Source organism: Zalophus californianus, chromosome 7 (genome assembly GCF_009762305.2).
Source record: "Zalophus californianus isolate mZalCal1 chromosome 7, mZalCal1.pri.v2, whole genome shotgun sequence".
Classification (NCBI taxonomy): Eukaryota; Metazoa; Chordata; class Mammalia; order Carnivora; family Otariidae; genus Zalophus; species Zalophus californianus.
Window position 1 is genome coordinate 123360771 of NC_045601.1, and position 15545 is coordinate 123376315.

The 15545-nt window shown below is 41.3% G+C and overlaps 1 long non-coding RNA gene and 1 other non-coding gene across 2 annotated transcripts; one reads left to right on the top strand and one right to left on the bottom strand.

Moving 5' to 3' along the window:
• Window positions 1-1748: 1748 nt before the first annotated feature.
• Window positions 1749-6128, top strand: LOC113926244. Its single transcript, XR_003521247.1, has 3 exons — window positions 1749-1804; window positions 3254-3340; window positions 5938-6128. It is a non-coding gene; the product is annotated as an uncharacterized LOC113926244 (long non-coding RNA).
• Window positions 6129-15218: 9090 nt separating this feature from the next.
• LOC113928100 lies at window positions 15219-15325 on the bottom strand. Its single transcript, XR_003521784.1, has one exon. It is a non-coding gene; the product is annotated as a U6 spliceosomal RNA (small nuclear RNA).
• Window positions 15326-15545: the final 220 nt, after the last annotated feature.

Genomic DNA, 15545 nt, shown 5'->3' on the forward strand with positions numbered 1-15545 from the left:
TTCCTCAACTCTGAAATAAAGATAATATGAATGTCTTCTTTCTATCTAGATGAAGATTAAATGAGATGATCCTTGGAAAAGAAGGAAACAAGCCTGGTAAATCTTTAATGCTATCTGCTGCTGTCTAACTTTGTTTTTATGACAAAACAAGCTTAAGTGTAGCAAGTTAAATCATAAAATAAGGTTTCTAACCCCACAGATTAGTATTTTCACTCCCTTGAAGAAAATAAGGCATTTCTAAGAATGGCACATAGCACAAAAGCCAAAAAGGAAGGGATGGACAAATATGACCACATTAAAATGGAAAAAAATAATTTAGAGTAAAACCACTGAAAAGAAAGTTAAAAGGCAAATGACAATGTACTACAGAAAAAAAATGTGCATGCAATACGCATTCCAGACAAAAGGATATTTTCTCTAATATACAAAACTCTCTAACAAGTTGATAAGAACAAAGTGTTGGAAGGATGTGTAGAGAAAGGAACACTCATGCACTGTTAGCGGGAATGCAAACTGGAAAACAGTATGGAGGTTCCTCAAAATATTAAAAATAGAATTACCATATGATCCAGTAATTTCACTACTGGGTATTTACCCAAAAAACCTGGAAACACTAATTCAAAAGATAATGCACCCCTATGTTTACTGCAGCATTATTTACAGTAGCCAAGATACAGAAGCAGCCTAAGTGTCCATGGATAGATGAATGGATAAAGATGTGGTGTGTGTGTGTGTGTGTGATGGAATTATGGAATATAATGGAATGTATTTATATGTACACATATATAATGGAATATTATTCAGCCATCAAGAAGAATGAGATCTTGCCATTTGCAATGATGTGGATGGAGCTAGAGGGTATAATGCTAAGTAAAATAAGTCAGATGGAGAAAGACAAATACCATATAATTTCACTCATTTGTGGAATTTAAGAAACAAAACAAAGGAAAAAAAAGAGACAAACAAGAAACCAGATACTTAAATACAGAGAACAAATTGGGGTATGGATAAAATAGATAAAGGGGATTAAAAGATATAAACTTCCAGGTGCAAAATAAACATGTCACAGAGATGAAAAATCCAGCATAGGGAATATAGTCAATAAGATGGTAATAACGTTGTCTGGTGACATATGGCGACCACCCTTACCATGATGAGCACTGAATAATGTATAGAATTGTTGAATCATTATATTGTACACCTGAAACACATATAACATTTCATGTTAATTGTACTTTAATAAAAAATAAATAAAATAAAAATTGTATTTAAAGTGAACATGATGTAAGAATCTAGTGGCACTGTATTTTTTTTTAATAAGAGATAGTATTTTATTTGTTTCCTTTTTTTAAATTTTTTTATTGTTATGTTAATCACCATACATTACATCATTAGTTTTGGATGTAGTGTTCCATGATTCATTGTTTGTGCATAACACCCAGTGCTCCACGCAGAATGTGCCCTCTTTAATACCCATCACCAGGCTAACCCATCCCCCCACCCACCTCCCCTCTAGAACCCTCAGTTTGTTTTTCAGAGTCCATCGTCTCTCATGGTTCGTCTCCCCCTCCGACTTACTCCCCTTTATTCTTCCCCTCCAGTGGCAGTGTATTTTTAAAAATACATCTGTATGTGAAATAAACACACACACACACACACACACACACACACACACGCACACACAGGAAATGACCCAATAGAACAATGAGCTAAGAACATGAGCAGAAGGTTCTCAGAAAGAAAGAAACCAAGCAGCCAATAAACATAATTCAAGGTGCTGTGTCAGGAGAGCTTGTGACTGCAGGTAAGAGCACCCAAATGATGACCAGTTCAGCCAGTTTGGGTTACATTTTCACGTAACAAAACATCTGCAGCAGGCAGGCAGGACCCCTTACTGGGATTGCTTCAGCACTAAAAAACAACACGAAGGAAAAAAAGTTCTATGTATTTGTCCTGTCACTTCAGTCATCCAATTCAAGACAAAGAAGAGGAGTTGGGTTGGTAGAAACAGAAGGTGGTAAGAATATTCCTTTCCAGTAAACGTTCATTCAGGTCTCAGCAGCTAGAGCTGTGTGTCATTGCGGCCTCCAGGTACAAGGGAGGCTGAGCAGTTGAGGATTGGTGTGTACTAAAGAATTTGGCTGGTCTTTGTCCCCAGTTTCTAGGATGCAACCTCGAAACTCTTGGAATTTCACAAGTGAGGATGTCTTTGTTATTCGTGGTAGGCCCCTCCGATGGTATCTGATAGTTTAGCTAATAAGGTGACTTGACATGGTGGCTGATCATGCTAGAAAGACCAACCATATGATAGAGGGTTGGGGCTTTGAGCCATCTGATATCAGCCCAGCCTCTGGGGAGAGAAGGAGGCTGGAGACTGAGCTCAGCCTTGTGGCCAATGATCAATCAATCGTCCTTACATGGCAATTCTGGAGTTGGTCAAACACAAAGGAATAGCCCTCTACAACCTGCCTTCATTTCAGACACCAGCTGCAAGTTCAGAGTCCCCAGGGTCACCCTCACTTCTGACAAGCTGGTTACAGATTTGGGAGTTCTAGTGACCACTTTGATAATTCACTAGAAAAACTCAGAATTCACTGGAAGTACTGTGTATATCATTGCAGGTTTTTACTGGAAAAGGATACAAATCAGAACCAGCCAAAAGAAGGGACACAGAGGGCAAAATCTGAGGATTCCAAAGTAAAGCTTCCCTCTTCCTCGGGGATACAGTACCTTCCTAACACATCAAAGCTTTGGTGGTGATTGGCTTTCTGTATTTCTCCACAAAGTACTATCTGTGTTTGGTGATGGAAAATTCTTTGTCGAGAGGATAGTTCCTTGAATCGTGAGGCACTTACTATTCCTGACACATGGACACTAAATGATAGCACCCATTCCCCATCATGGTGGCAACCTCAAATTCTTTCATGTTCCCCAAGGCCCCATAAGGGCCAGTCCCATACTCCAGTAGAGATCTTCCAGCTTAGATTAATCATGACTGATTACCTAGGACCAGACACACTGTCCTTGCAAACGAAATCAGTGTTCTGTTAACAAAATAGAAGGAGAATGGATATTGGATGGGTAACTAACAGTGTTGCCCGGATGCCCAGCCTCATTCTAATTAAGCAAATGAAATTTTGCACTACAGTAATGTATCATTTTTCACTAATCATACTGGCAAATGTTAAACATTTTGATCATATCTAGTGTTGGCAACATTGTAGAAGACCGCATTCCACTTTACTTTTGGCAGGAGTGAACAGTGGTACAAGTTTTCAAGAACACTTTGCCAACATCTATCAAAATTTTAACCGCAATGACCCAGCAACTCAACTCCTCAGTACGTACCCCAAAGAACTGAAAAGAAGCGCTCAAATACTTATACACAGATGTTCCTGGCAATACTATTGACAGTAGCCAAAAGGTGGAAAGAACACCAATGTCCATTGATAGGTGAATGGATAAAAACAAATTGTGGTCTATACATATGATGGACTATGATCCAACCATGAGAAGGAATGAAGTATTGGTATGTGCTACAATGTGGATGAACCTCAAAAACATTATGTAAGGGAAGGAAGCCAGACACAAAAGAACACATATTGTGTGAATCCATTTCTACAAAATCTCCAGAATAGGCAAATTTAGATACAGAAAACAGACTGGTAGCTGCCAGGGACTGGGAAGAGGAGGGGAAGTAAATACTTAATGGATATATAGTTTTTGAGGGGATGAAAATGTTCTGAAACTAGACAGAAAAAGTGGAGGTTGCACATCATTGTGCATCGTGTGAGTGTATTAAATGACACGGAATTATATACACTTTAAAATGTATAATTTTATGTTATGTGAATTTCACCTCAATTTAAAAAATGAAAAAAATTTAACTGAAGACCACTATGACTTAGCATTTCAGTTTGAGGAATACAAACCCTATACATTTGCACACATACATTGAGATGTATGTATACAAATATCCATTATAGCAGTGTTTGAGAAATGCAAATGACCTAAATTCATATGAGTGGGTCTTTCCTCAAATAATATGGTATATCCACATAATGGAATACATACAGCCACTGAAAAGAATGGAGTGGATTTATATACACTGATACAGAAAAACAGTCTTTTTTTATTTAAGATTTCATTTATTTGTCAGAGAGAGAGAGAGAGAGAGAGAAAGCACAAGCAGGGGGAGTGGCAGACAGAGGGAGAAACAGGCTCCCCCGCTGAGCAGGGAGCCTGATGAGGGACTTGATCCCAGGTCCCTGAGATCATGACCTGAGCCCAAGGCAGTGGCTTAACTGATTGAGCCACCCAGGTGTCCCCAGAAAAACAGTCTTAACTTTAAAAAACAAGTGACAGATCAGGCAGATGAGAGTTTGGTTTCTGTGTCACCCGTCAGTAATTTGGGTAAGTTACATAACCTCGGAGCCTTTCCTCTTGGCATTAAAGTGGGAGTTATAGGATCCCCATTTGTACACTTGTCATAAATAAGGTAGTGCCTAAAAAGGGTGTAGCCCAGTGCCTGGTACATTGTGGGCACTTCCCAAATGCAGATGGATGTTACTGTTGCTATTTCTCACTCAGATCGGTTTGAGTTGTACTTTCTTTGGCGGAGACCCTAACTATAAGCAGCATCTACTCTCCATCCTTGACTAGCTGCTGCTCAGGTAGAGCCCTGTGTTCTGTGCCCACCGTCTTGGCTGCAATTGCTGTTGACCGCAGGGGCTCCCACTCTGGGCTGGAGAGCAATCAGGGAGGATGTAACTGCTGCAGGCGTCAGCTTCGGCTCACGGCTCCAGCCCTGGGCTGCTCTCCCAACTGGTCCTCGTGTGATGCGGCAAGGAATTCTTCCTGCAGCTTGGTGGCGAAGCAGGGAAGTGCTGGGATGCAAAGCGGCCACTGGCAAGACCCCTGCAGCTCACATACGTCTCCAGCACAGGATCACTGACCATCTCCCGGGCACTAGCAGGATGGGAGGCTAAGGGGATAGAAGGCGATGATCTCCCGCAGGGACTGCTATAACCACAGTTGTCTGGGCAGCTCAGCAGTCACCAGGCTTTACCATTTTGGTGACTCAGATGCCTTTGGTGTCTGCTTCTGGGGCTCTGCTGCTAATTAATTGTTTGCTGCTCTCTTCCTTTCTCTGTCGCCATGTGCCGTGACTCCTGGGTCCTCTTGGTTGCTAGTGTCCAGCTTCAGCCTCCGAGGCTCTAGGTTGGTTTGGTTGGTCGCCCCTGGGCTCTCATACAGGTTGCTGCCACAGATTGGTGGCCCGGGTCCTGTCAGCTGACCCAGGGCGGTGAGTGGGGGCACGGTGTGACGGTCACTCAGGCGGTCACTCCTGGTGTGCTAGGTGCTGGAGACGGTCCTGGAATAAAGAATATCCTTTTCCACCGTATTAGAACCTGTGATATCCGAGAAGGACCCTTGGCAGCCATATGTTCCGTTCCATGAAATAGAGCAGGGGTTTCTAAAAGGCGAGCCAGATAGTCAATTATTCACTTTCCCCTGGGGGGAAAGGAGATACAGTGGCTCTTTTTCAACCACATGAAATTTTCCAGCTTCCACTGTGGCTTTGTGTAAGGTATTAATTATTGGCTGGTATTTTAGGACAGCCCAGCAGATCTGAGTTTGGAAGGGAGGAAGCACGTGTCTGAGGAGAGAGCTGGAGTACCAAACGACACAGTTCACATGACACCAGGAAACCCTGGGTTGGCTGGCCCTCAGAGACCTGAGCCTGCGTCTCAGCTCAGCCTCCAACGTAGCCTATAAACTCAGGGAGAGTTCCAGGACCTCTGTCCCATCTATTTATGGAGTTATATTTAACATACTTGGCAGTTTCTTGAAGGTGATTACATATGAGCTCCAATATTTTTACTATTATTTATAAATCTGTCTTACTTCTAGAACCTTCCTCTTTAAATCTTACAGGAAATGGCTCTCTCTGCCAAGAAACTAAGGAGGGTGCAAGGCTTGTGATCGGGCGGTTCAGGACCTCAAGTAAGAGGCCCCCCAGCTGGACCCATCAAGACCCAAGTCCCATTTTTCTCATCTGTCATATGGCATCACCACACAGGAGAACCACGATTAACCAAAAGAACTTGTGTGAGAATGAAGGAATGGTCTATAAATCACTTTAAAAATTTTTTTATTTTATTATGTTATTTTTTAAAATTTTTTTATTGTTATGTTAATCACCATACATTACATCATTAGTTTTTGATGTAGTGTACCATGATTCATTGTTTGTGCATAACACCCAGTGCTCCACGCAGAACGTGCCCTCTTTAATACCCACCACCAGGCTAACCCATCCCCCCACCCTCCTCCCCTCTAGAACCCTCAGTTTGTTTTTCAGAGTCCATCGTCTCTCATGGTATGTCTCCCCTCCGACTTACTCCCCTTCATTCTTCCCCTCCTGCTAGCTTCTTTTTTTTTTTTTTAACATATGTTGCATTATTTGTTTCAGAGGTACAGATCTGTGATTCAACAGTCTTGCACAATTCACAGCGCTCACCATAGCACATACCCTCCCCAATGTCTATCACCCAGCCACCCCATCCCTCCCACCCCACACCACTCCAGCAACCCTCAGTTTGTTTCCTGAGATTAAGAATTCCTCATATCAGTGAGGTCATATGATACATGTCTTTCTCTGATTGACTTATTTCACTCAGCATAACACCCTCCAGTTCCATCCACGTCGTTGCAAACGGCAAGATCTCATTCCTTTTGATAGCTGCATAATATTCCATTGTGTAGATATACCACTGCTTCTTTATCCATTCATCTGTCGATGGACGTCTTAGTTCTTTCCACAGTTTGGCTATTGTGGACATTGCTGCTATAAACACTGGGGTGCACGTACCCGTTCGGATCCCTAAATTTGTATCTTTGGGGTAAATACCCAGTAGTGCAATTGCTGGATCGAATGGTAGCTCTATTTTCAACTGTTTGAGGAACCTCCATACTGTTTTCCAGGGGGATTGCACCAGCTTGCATTCCCACCAACAGTATAGGAGGGTTCTCCTTTCTCCGCATCCCGCCAACATCTGTCGTTTTCTGACTCGTTAATTTTAGCCATTCTGACTGGTGTGAGGTGGTATCTCATTGAGGTTTTGATTTGGATTTCCCTGATGCCGAGCGTTGTTGAACACTTTTTCATGTGTCTGTTGGCCATTTGGATGTCTTCTTTGGAAAAATGTCTGTTCATGTCTTCTGCCCATTTCTTGATTGGATTCTTTGTTCTTTGGGTGTTGACTTTGGTAAGTTCTTTATAGATTTTGGATACTAACCCTTTATCTGATATGTCATTTGCAAATATTTTCTCCCATTCTGCTGGTTGTCTTTTGGTTTTGTGGACTGTTTCTTTTGCTGTGCAAAAGCTTTTTATCTTGATGAAATCCCAAGTGTTCATTTTTGCCCTTGCTTCCCTTGCCTTTGGCGATGTTTCTAGAAAGAAGTTGCTGCGGCTGAGGTCGAAGAGGTTGCTACCTGTGTTCTCCTTTAGGATTTTGATGGACTCCTGTCTCACGTTTAGGACTTTCAAGCATTTGGAGTCTATTTGTGTGTGTGGTGTAAGGAAATGGGCCAGTTTCATTCTTCTGCATGTGGCTGTCCAATTTTCCCAACACCATTTGTTGAAGAGACTGTCTTTTTGCCATTGGACATTCTTTCCTGCTTTGTAGAAGATGAGCTGACCATAGAGTTGAGGGTCGATTTCTGGGCTCTCTGTTCTCTTCCATTGATCTATGTGTCTGTTTTTGTGCCAGTACCATACTGTCTTGATGATGGCAGCTTTGTAATAGAGCTGGAAGTCCACAATTGTGATGCTGCCAGCTTTGCTTTCCTTTTTCAATATTCCTCTGGCTATTCGGGGTCTCTTCTGGTTCCATACAAATTTTAGGATTATTTCTTCCATTTCTTTGAAAAAAGTGGATGGTATTTTGATGGGGATTGCATTGAATGTGTAGATTGCTCTAGGTAGCATTGACATCTTCACAATGTTGGTTCTCCCAATCCGTGAGCATGGAACGTTTTTCCATTTCTTTGTGTCTTCTTCAATTTCTTTCATGAGTATTTTATAGTTTTCTGAGTCCAGGTCCTTTGCCTCTTTGGTTAAAATTATTCCTAGGTATCTTAGAGTTTTGGGTGCAATGGTAAAAGGGATCGACTCCTTGATTTGTCTCTCTTCTGTCTTGGTGTTGGTGTATAGGAATGCCACTGATTTCTGTGCATTGATTTTATATTCTGCTACTTTACTGAATTCCTGTATGAGTTCTAGCAGTTTTGGGGTGGAGTCTTTTGGGTTTTCCACATACAGTATCATATCATCTGCAAAGAGTGAGAGTTTGACTTCCTCTTTGCCGATGTGGATGCCTTTGATTTCTTTTTGTTGTCTGATTGCTGTGGCTAGGACTTCTAATATTATGTTGAATAACAGTGGTGATAGTGGACATCCCTGCCGTGTTCCTGACCTTAGGGGAAAAGCTCTCAGCTTTTCCCCATTGAGAATGATATTCACTGTAGGTTTTTCATAGATGGCTTTTATGATACTGAGGTATGTACCCTCTATCCCTATACTCTGAAGAGTTTTGATCAAGAAAGGATGCTGTACTTTGTCAAATGCTTTTTCTGCATCTATTGAGAGGATCATATGATTCTTGTTCTTTCTTTTGTTAATGTATTGTATCACGTTGATTGATTTGCGGATGTTGAACCAGACTTGCAGCCCAGGGATAAATCCCACTTGATCATGGTGAATAATCCTTTTAATGTACTGTTGGATCCTATTGGCTAGTATTTTGGTGAGAATTTTTGCATCCATGTTCATCAAGGATATTGGTCTGTAATTCTCCTTTTTGATGGAGTCTTTGTCTGGTTTTGGGATCAAGGTAATGCTGGCCTCATAAAATGAGTTTGGAAGTTTTCCTTCCATTTCTATTTTTTGGAACAGTTTCAGGCGAATAGGTATTAATTCTTCTTTAAATGTCTGATAGAATTCCCCTGGGAAGCCATCTGGCCCTGGGCTTTTGTATGTTGGGAGGTTTTTGATGACTGCTTCAATTTCCTTCGTAGTTATAGGTCTGTTCAGGTTTTCTATTTCTTCCTCGTTCAGTTTTGGAAGTTGATACATCTCTAGGAATGCACCCATTTCTTCTAGGTTATCTAATTTGCTGGCATAGAGTTGCTCATAATATGTTCTTATGATTGTTTGTATTTCTTTGGTGTTGGTTGTGATCTTTCCTCTTTCATTCATGATTTTGTTGATTTGGGTCATTTCTCATTTCTTTTTGATAAGTCTGGCCAGGGGTTTATCAATCTTGTTAATTCTTTCAAAGAACCAGCTCCTAGTTTCGTTGATCTGTTCTACCATTCTTTTGGTTTCTATTTCATTGATTTCTGCTCTCATCTTTCTTATTTCTCTTCTCCTGCTGGGTTTAGGCTTTCTTTGCTGTTCTTTCTCTAGCTCCTTTAGGTGTAGGGTTAGGTTATGTATTTGAGACCTTTCTTGTTTCTTGAGAAAGGCTTGTATTGCTATGTACTTTCCTCTCAGGACTGCCTTTGCTGCATCACAAAGATTTTGAACAGTTGTGTTTTCATTTTCATTGGTTTCCATGAATTTTTTTAATTCTTCTTTAATTTCCTGGTTGACCCATTCATTCTTTAGTAGGATGCTCTTTAGCCTCCATGTATTTGAGTTCTTTCTGACTTTCCTCTTGTGATTGAGTTCTAGTTTCAAAGCATTGTGGTCTGAAAATATGCATGGAATGACCCCAATCTTTTGGTACCGGTTGAGATCTGATTTGTGACCTAAGATGTGATCAATTCTGGAGGATGTTCCATGGGCACTAGAGAAGAATGTGTATTCCGTTGCTTTGGGATGGAATGTTCTGAATAGATCTGTGAAGTCCATTTGGTCCAGTGTGTCATTTAAAGTCTTTATTTCCTTGTTGATCTTTTGCTTAGATGATCTGTCCATTTCAGTCAGGGGGTTTTAAAGTCCCCCACTATTATTGTATTGTTGTCAATGCATTTCTTTGCTTTTGTTATTAATTGCCTTATATAATTGGCTGCTCCCATATTAGGGGCATAGATATTTACAATTGTTAGATATTCTTATTGGATAGACCCTTTAAGTAGGATATAGCATCCTTCTTCATCTCTTATTACAGTCTTTGTTTTAAAATCTAATTTGTCTGATATAAGGATTGCCACCCCAGCTTTCTTTTGGTGTCCATTAGCATGGTAAATGGTTTTCCACCCCCTCACTTTCAATCTGGGGGTGTCTTTGGGTCACAAATGAGTCTCTTGCAGACAGCATATTGATGGGTCTTGTTTTTTAATCCAATCTGATAGCCTGTTTCTTTTGATTGGGGCATTTAGCCCATTTACATTCAGGGTAACTATTGAAAGGTATGAATTTAGTGCCATTGTATTGCCTGTAATGTGACTGTTACTGTATATTGTCTGTGTTCCTTTCTGGTCTATGGTGCTTTTAGGCTCTCTTTTTGCTTAGAGGACCCCTTTCAATATTTCTTGTAGGGCTAGTTTCATGTTTTCAAATTCCTTTAGTTTTTATTTGTCCTGGAAGCTTTTTATCTCTCCTTCTGTTTTCAATGACAGCTTAGCTGGATATAGTATTCTTGGCTGCATATTTTTCTCGTTTAGTGCTCTGAAGATATCATGCCAGTCCTTTTTGGCCTGCCAGGTCTCTGTGGTTAGGTCTGTTGCCAATCTAATGTTTCTACCATTGTAGGTTACATATCTCTTCTCCCGAGCTGCTTTCAGGATTTTCTCTTTGTCTCTGAGACTCATAAGTTTTATGATTAGATGTTGGGCTGCTGATCTATTTTTGATTTTGAGAGGGGTTCTCTGTGCCTCCTGGATTTTGATGCCTGTTTCCTTCCTCACATTAGGGAAGTTCTCTGCTATTATTTGCTCCAATATACCTTCTGCCCCCCTCTTTCTTTCTTCTTCTTCTGGGATCCCAATTATTCTAATGTTGTTTCGTCTTATCGTATCGCTTATCTCTCGAATTCTGCCCTCGTGATCCTGTAGTTGTTTCTCTCTCTTTTTCTCAGCTTCTTTATTTTCCATCATTTGGTCTTCTATATCGCTGATTCTCTCTTCTGCCTCATTTATCCTAGCAGTTAGTGCCCCCGTGTTTGATTGCCCCTCATTAATAGCCTTTTTGATTTCGATTTGGTTAGCTTTTAGTTCTTTTATTTCTCCAGAAAGGGTTTCTCTAATAACTTCCATGCTTTTATCAAGCCCAGCTAGTATCTTTAAAGTCATGATTCTGAACTCTAGGTCTGACATCATACTAATGTCCGTATTGAGTAGGTCCCTAGCTGATGGTACTACCTCTCGTTCTTTTTGCTGAGGTGACTTTTTTCGTCTTGTCATTTTGTCCAGAGGAGAATAGATGAATGAGAGAACAAAATGCTAACAGGTTAACAACGTCCCCAGCAAATATACTCTATACAAATCGGAAAAGACCTGAAACCAGGGGAAAAGAAAGGGAAAGAAAGAAAAAAGAAAGAGAAAAGAAAACAAAAAACAAAAAGAAAAATATAAAAACAAAAACAGAACAATACAAATAAACCAGAATATGATCAAATATGATCAGGCTAGTGCATAGATCAGTGCCACACACTAGATTTTGGGCGTATTTTGGTCTGTTAGGAAAAAGTGCCTCCTAAAATTTTAAAGGAAGAAAGACTTATATATGTACAAAATAAGGGTTGATACAGATGAAAGGATGGAAGATGACTGTAAAGATGAAAATTATAAAGGATTTTACAAAAGGAATTGATAAAATAAGAAGTTGTTTGAAAAAAAAAGATTTAAAAAAAAGAAGAATAAAAAAAGGGAGAGAATGTGATCAGGCAGGACACTAGAACAAAGCCATACACTAGTGATTTAGGGTATATTTTGATCTGTTAGAAGAAACTGTATCTCAAAATTTTAAAGAGAGAACAATTTATATATATATGCCAAAAATAAGGGTAACTACTATGAAGGGATAAAATATGACTCTAAAAATGAAAAATAAAAAATGTTTTTTTAAAAAAAAGGGATTGATAAGATGTTGGTTGAAAAAGGGAAAAAGAAAAATTAAAAAAAACAGTTAAAAAAATTAACTTTGAGAAACTAATGAATCATGGTAAAAAAAGCCATGAATGCTATGTGCAGTATTCCCCTAGCGCTGGAGTTCTCCCGTTCTCCTTGATCGGTAAACTTGGTCTTGGCTGGCTGCTCGTGCTGATCTTCTGGGGGAGGGGCCTGTTGCCGTGGTTCCCAAATGTCTTTGCCGGAGGCTGAATTGCCCGCCCTTGTCGGTCCGGGCTAAGCAAGCTGCTCGGGTTTGCTCTCAGGAGCTTTTGTTCCCTGCAGGCTCTCGGTACAGCTTTGGAGGACCAGGGTGAAAATGGTGGCCTCCCAATCTCTGCCCGGAGGAGCTGAGAACTCGGGGCCCCACTCCTCAGTGCACCCCCAGAGAAAAGCAGTCACTCCCGTCTCCCTGGTCTCCGGCCGCACTCCGTGCTCACCCGGCCTGTGACTGAGCGTTTCTATCTCTGGCACCAGACCCCGTGTGGAGTCTCCAAACCCAGCAGATGCCTGCGGTGCGCTCCCGCGCTGCTCCTCCCTGGGGAGGAAGGGGAGTCTCCCCAGATCTGCCGCTTGTTGGGTCTCTGCTGGAGGAGCAGTGGTCCGACTGGGCCGCGGATCACAGTTTATGGCCACCCCGAGCTGAGAGCCCGCGCCTTGGCTCCGTCTCTGCAGCCGGCTTCCCCGCTCTGGTACCTGGGAGCTCTGCCGCACTCAGGCACCCCCGGTTTTTCTGTGACCCCGAGGGTCCTGAGACCACACTGTCCCGTGAGGGTTCCACACCCCACTTAGCCACGTCCCTCAGTGGAGCTGACTTCTAAAAGTTCCGATTTTGTGCTCCGCGGCTCTATCACTTGCCAGAAGCGGCCGACGGAGGCCCCTCCCCCGCCGTCTATCCTCCTGAATATCACCTCGGATTCACTTCTCCGCACGTCCTACCTTCCAGTAAGTGGTCGCTTCTCTGTTCAGAGAGTTGTTGCTACTCTCTTCTTCGATCTCCTGTTGAGTTCATAGGTGTTCAGAATGGTTTGATCCCTATTCAGCTGAATTCCTGAGACCAGACGAAATCCAGGTCTCCTACTCCTCCACCATCTTGCTCCGCTGTCTTATTATGTTATGTTAATCACCATACATTACATCATTACTTTTTGAGGTAGTATTCCATGATTCATTGTTTGTGCATAACACCCAGTGCTCCACGCAGAACGTGCCCTCTTTAATACCCATCACCAGGCTGACCCATCCTCCCACCCCCCTCCCCTCTAGAACCTTCAGTTTGTTTCTCAGAGTCCATAGTCTCTCATGGCTCGTCTCCCCCTCCGATTCCCCCCCTTCATTTTTCCCTTCCTACTAACTTCTTCTTTTTTTTAACATATATTGCATTATTGGTTTCAGAGGTACAGATCTGTGATTCAACAGTCTTACACAGTTCACAGCGCTCACCATAGCACATACGCTCCCCAATGTCTATCACCCAGCCACCTCATCCCTCCCACCCCCCCACCACTCTAGCAACCCTCAGTTTGTTTCCTGAGATTAAGAATTCCTCATATCACTGAGATCATATGATACATGTCTTTCTCTGACTGACTTATCTCGCTCAGCATAATACCCTCCAGTTCCATCCATGTCGTTGCAAATGGCAAGATTTCATTTATTTTGCTGGTTGCATAATATTCCATTGTATATATATACCACATCTTTATCCATTCATCTGTCGATGGACATCTTGGCTCTTTCCAAGGTTTGGCTATTGTAAACATTGCTGCTATAAACATCGGGGTGCACATACCCCTTTGGATCACTACATTTGTATCTTCGGGATAAATACCCAGTAGAAGCACTATAGGAATTTTTAAACCTCACTAATGTTGGTTGTCAGGATAAGAATAAAGGGCCAGGCTAGAAGGAGAGGTAATGAGAAGCAACTGCTGAATGGCTCCAGGAGTTTTCATTTTGGAGTGATGAGAAATGTCTGGAACTGGAAGGTGGATGGCCGTACAACATTGTGAATGTACTTAATGTCACTAAATTATACACTTGAAAATATAAAAATTGTAGATTTTACGTTATTGGTGTTTCACCACAATAAAAATAACTTTTTAAAAATGAGTAAATGGTTGAACTTCCTTCCATCTATGACTGAGCTGCTCAAATCAGACCAACTCTTATACAGGGGAAACAAAAAAGTCTGAATACCGTTGTTTAGAAAACAGCCATTTGAAGACATCAAAAGAGAAAGTAATGCAGTCAGGGCTTGAGGACCAAACTCCCAGGGGGAAGGTAGATGCGTTGAGGTGACCTTGACATTCTCTACTGGGCTTTCCCCCTGAAGGATAAAGATGGATGACTTACAGCACCAGATAGCAAGGTCAGTTATACAGTTACACAATTTAGCACTAACTTTAACATAGCATAACAATCGGACAAATAGACCAATGAAAGAGAATAGCGGGTCTAGAAATGACTGCATATATATTATATATATCATATATAAATATATATGATTTAGATAGAGGCAGCATGGCAGAGCTACTCTTTACCAGTGGGGAAAGAGTAGCTGGGTCAACTAGATAAATATATGGAGAAAAAAGTACATTTTGAACCCCCTCCCAACTTAATACCATATGCACAAATCAATTCTAGATGGATCAAAATCTTGAATAGTGACAAGGAAAACAATAGAGCTTCTGGAAGATAGCATAGAAGAATGTCTTCATGATCTTGGGATAAGAAAATATTCTTTTTCTTTTAAGATTTTATTTATTTATTTATTTATTTATTTGTCGGGGCGGGGAGAGAGACAGAGAGCACGAGCACAAGGAGGGGTAGCTGCAGGTTAGAGGGAGAAGCAGGCTCCTTGCTGAGCAAGGAGCCAGATGCGGGACTCAATCTCAGGACCCTGGGATCATGACCTAAGCCAAAGGCAGACGCTTAACCTACTGAGCCACCCAGGCGTCCCGGGATAGGAAAATATTCTTTTTTTTATTAATTTTTTTATTGTTATGTTAATCACCATACAGTACATCATTAGTTTTTGATGTAGTGTTCCATGATTCATTGTTTGTGCATAACACCCAGTGCTCCACACAGAATGTAAAAACATGGAACGCTTCACGAATTTGCTTGTCATCCTCGCACAGGGGCCATGTTAATCTTCTCTGTATCGTTCCAATTTTAGTTTATGTGCTGCTGAAGCGAGCACAATAGGAAAATATTCTTAAGAAATACAAACGGAAAGATAATTTAGACTGCATTAAAATGAACTTTTGTTCATCAGAAGACACCATTTAGGAGACTGAAAAGGGAAGTCTTAGAATGGGAGATATATTACAGAATATATTACAAAAAACCCACCTACAAATAGACAAGGAAAAGACAAACCAATGTTTTCAGAAACTGGCAAGAGATTCCAATAGGAACTT